The 3,939-nt window shown below is 45.9% G+C and overlaps 1 pseudogene; it reads left to right on the forward strand.

The window, feature by feature from the left end:
- Window positions 1-470: 470 nt before the first annotated feature.
- LOC100941814 lies at window positions 471-1,012 on the forward strand (annotated as a pseudogene).
- Window positions 1,013-3,939: the final 2,927 nt, after the last annotated feature.

Consider the following 3,939-nt stretch of genomic DNA (forward strand, 5'->3'; position numbering starts at 1 on the left):
CAGGAGGATTGCTTGAGTCCAGGAGTTCTGGGCTGCACTGCACTATGCCAATCGGGTGTCTGCACTAAGTTCGGCATCAATATAGTGACCTCCCTGGAGCAGGGGGCCACCAGGTTGCCTATGGAGGGGTGAACTGGCCCAGGTCAAAAACGGAGCAGGTCAAAACTCCTGTGCTGATCAGTAGTGGGATCGCACCTGTGAATAGCCACTGCACTCCAGCCTGGGCAACATAGCAAGACCCTGTCTCTAAATAAATAAATAAATAAATAAATAAAAGAGTGAGGCAGTGCCTGTGGCTCAAAGGAGTAGGGTGCTGGAGGTGGCGGGTTCAAACCTAGCTCTGGCCAAAAACTGCAAAAAAATAAAATAATAAAAGATTAGAAAAAGGAATATACTTACTATGCCTTGAAATTCTTTCAAAAATAATTTAATTAGGAAGAATAAGAAGGCACGACTGGGAAGAAGAGTTGTTTTAGATGCCTTCCAAATCTTTGGTCATAGAATATTTGGCTCATCCTGGTGCTTTCACTTTGGCTGCTGGGGTTGCTTGTGGTATGTGCCTGGGCTGGGGCCTCCGAGTACGTTTTGGGATGCTTTCCAAAGGCTTGCCGAGCAAGACAGACCCAGAGACAGGAACTGAAGCAAGCATCTTAGGAGAAAATGGGGAATACAAAATGATTCTTGTGGTTCGAACCGACTTAAAGATGGGAAAAGGAAAAGTGGCTGCCCAGTGCTCTCATGGGGCTGTTACTGCAAGCAAATTCAAAGGAAAAACCCTGAAGTGCTCAAACAGTGGGAATATTGTGGCCAGCCCAAAGTAGTGGTCAAAGCTCCTGATGAAGAAACCCTGGGTGAGTTATTGACCCATGCAAAGATGCTGGGACTGACTATAACTTTAATCCAAGATGCTGGACATACTCAGATTGTACCAGGCTCTGGAACTGTCCTAGGAATTGGGGCAGGACCAGCAGACTTAATTGACAAAGTCACTAGTCACCTAAAACTTTGCTAGAAGGACTTTTATGATGACAATTCCTCTATCATGTCTGTTCAATGCCTGTCAAATTTTAACAACAAAAGCTGAATTTCTGGCTCGGCACCTGTGGCTCAAGTGGCTAAGGTGCCAGCCACATACACCTAAGGTGGCGGGTTGGAATCCAGCCCAGGCCCACCAAACAACAATGACAGCTGCAACCAAAAAATGGCCAGGCATTGTGGCGGGAGCCTGTGGTCCCAGCTACTTGGGAGGCTAAGGCAGGAGACTCGCTTGAGCCCAGGAGTTGGAGGTTGCTGTGAGCTGTGATGCCACCGCACTCTACCCAGGGGGACAACTTGAGGCTCTGTCTCCAAAAAAAAAAAAAAAAAGCTGAATTTCTTCCCTCAACTTAAATATTCTTGAGATGAAAATAAAACCCATTCCTGTGCTCTTCCATCAAAAAAAATAATAATTTAATTAATTATCTTTAAATTTTTTCACAGAACACTGGTTGAAAATCACTGCTGTAGGGTCAGGGAAACTTCTGAGTTATCATGCCACTGATGGACTGACTTTGGGGAGAAAAGATGCTCTTCCGGCAGCTACCATATCTGAAATTATGTCCCCACCAAAACCGTAAATGTTTTTTCCATGATGCCAAGTCATGTTCATTCATGATTTCACTTCCTTCATAATTACTTTGAGTATGTGTTTTGTATATATGTTCTAAACCAGGCATCCTCAAACTGTGGCCCGTGGGCCACATGCAGCCCGCCTAGGACATTTATCTGGCCCGCCGGGTGTTTTTGCTGCTGCTGCCTGTCCTGCTTAGCAGCCAACTTGTCCTGGGGCCCACAGTCTGGCCCTCCAACAGTCTGAGGGACAGTGAACTGGCCCCCTGTTTAAAAAGTTTGAGGAACCCTGTAACATTTCCCAAGTTGAAGAATATTCCTTGAAATAAAGGAATTTACAACCATCCTGGCATTTAGCACTTTACAAAGGTGTTTTCACTTCTGTTTTCTCATTCGGCCCCTTTTTTTTTTTGAGACAGTGTCTCACTTTGTCACCCTAGGTAGCATGCCCTGGTGTCATAACTCACAGCAACCTCAGTCTCCTCTTGGGCTTAAGCGATCCTCTTGCCTCAGCCTTTCTGGTAGTTGGTTCTCTCTCTTGCTCAGGCTGGTTTCCAACTCCTGAGCTCAGGGGATCCATCCACCTCAGCCTCGCAGAGTGTTAGGATTACAGGCGTGAGGCACTGCCAATTCGGCCCATTTTATAGATAAAGAAACCAGAAGCACAGAAGGGAGGGATTTGCCCAAGTTCACACACTACTCATGAGTCAGAGCCAAGACTAAGAATCCTATGAGCTTCTCAGCATGTGCTACTCCTCTGTCCACAGTATCCTGTCAGACCCACCAAAAGTAGGTTTATTTGATCATCATAAGAAGGATAATGGCTCAGAGCTTGTAGCTCAGTGGCTAGGGCGCCAGCCGCATACACCAGGGCTGGCAGGTTCAAACCCAGCCTGGGCCTGCCAAACAACAATGGCAACTACAGCAATAACAACAACAACAAAAATAAATAAGAAGGATGACATACTTAGACATTGTGACTTCTGAACTGAGTGACAGCAGAATGGAGGTGTTATGTTGAAATGGCTTTCGCTTAGATTTTGATGTCATTTCTGTTATCACAGTGGTGGCTGCAGTGCTGAATTATGCTAGGGCAACTTGATTAGGCTGGGAACTCCATTTCCTAGAAGCCCCACCCTTGTATGATTCCAGTTAGAGCTGGCCAAAAGAGAAACTTGTGTTGGAACTGTAGAGAGGAAGGCGGACAACAGTCACTGCCCTTGGCAGGTTTCCCGTCAGATAGGGTGATGGACAGAAACAGAGGAGCCCTGGGGGCCCTGCAGCTCCAGCTTATCCTGCTCTCCTCTGCCTGGCGCCCAGCTCACATTCCTACTGTTGGCTTTGTTCACCAACAGCTGCCTCAGGCCCACCATCAAGGGCCTGGCTGTCCCCACACACAGCCCGGAGCTACCCAGAGGCCACAGCTTCCCATAAACCTCTCCAAGAACTCCCCACTTTGCAGGGGCTGGATGTGCTTGGCTTCTGGAATTTTTCTGCAAGCTCTGATTTGTCCAACTGCACCAGCGCTTCCGGCAGCAGCTAGTAACTCTCTGTTCCTCTTACTCCGCCTTCCATACATTCACTTCCCCAGCTCTTGCCACATCTGTAAAAGATTTTATTCCTAGAATACTCATAGTGGCTCGGCTTCCCTGGCTAAATTCTGGTTGATACAGTACTTACAGATTTTGCTTACTTTAAGTGAAAAATAGCACAAGAATTGTTCCAAATTGCAAGGCAGAATGCCACCTGATTTAAAATCTGTATACCCCATATGCCTGATTTATAGACTGAATGTGTGGGAACTGAGGTAAGGACACTATTAAATGGACAAGTAGGGGATGAATAATATATGCCTTCCAAACAGACCAAATCGGGAAAAGAGATGAGAAAAGAATAACTGAAACGATAGAAACTTCTTGATCTTGTTTTTATAAGGTAAAAGGATGGAAGAGGGGAAGGAATAGGTAGTGAAATCATTTTTTTAGTCTTTGGAAATTTTCTTTCTTTCTTTCTTTTTTTTGAAACAGTCTCACTTTGTTGCCCTTGGTAGAGTGTCGTGTATTCACAGCTCACAGCAACCTCAAACTCTTGGGTTTAAGTGATGCTCTTGCCTCAGCCTCCCAAGTAGGTGGGACTACAGGTGCCCACCACAATGCCCAGCTATTTTTTGGTTGTAGTTGTCATTGTTGTTTGGCAGGCCTGGGCTGAATTTGAACCCACCAGCTCTCATGTATGTGGCTGGCACCCTAGCCTCTTGAGCTATAGGCACCATGCTGGAAATTTAGTTCTTAAAAAATAAAATATGCAATTATAGTCTTGGAGCCCGTAGCC

This window comes from Otolemur garnettii, unplaced genomic scaffold (genome assembly GCF_000181295.1).
Source record: "Otolemur garnettii isolate 467f Iridium unplaced genomic scaffold, OtoGar3 scaffold00158, whole genome shotgun sequence".
In the NCBI taxonomy this organism is placed as follows: domain Eukaryota; kingdom Metazoa; phylum Chordata; class Mammalia; order Primates; family Galagidae; genus Otolemur; species Otolemur garnettii.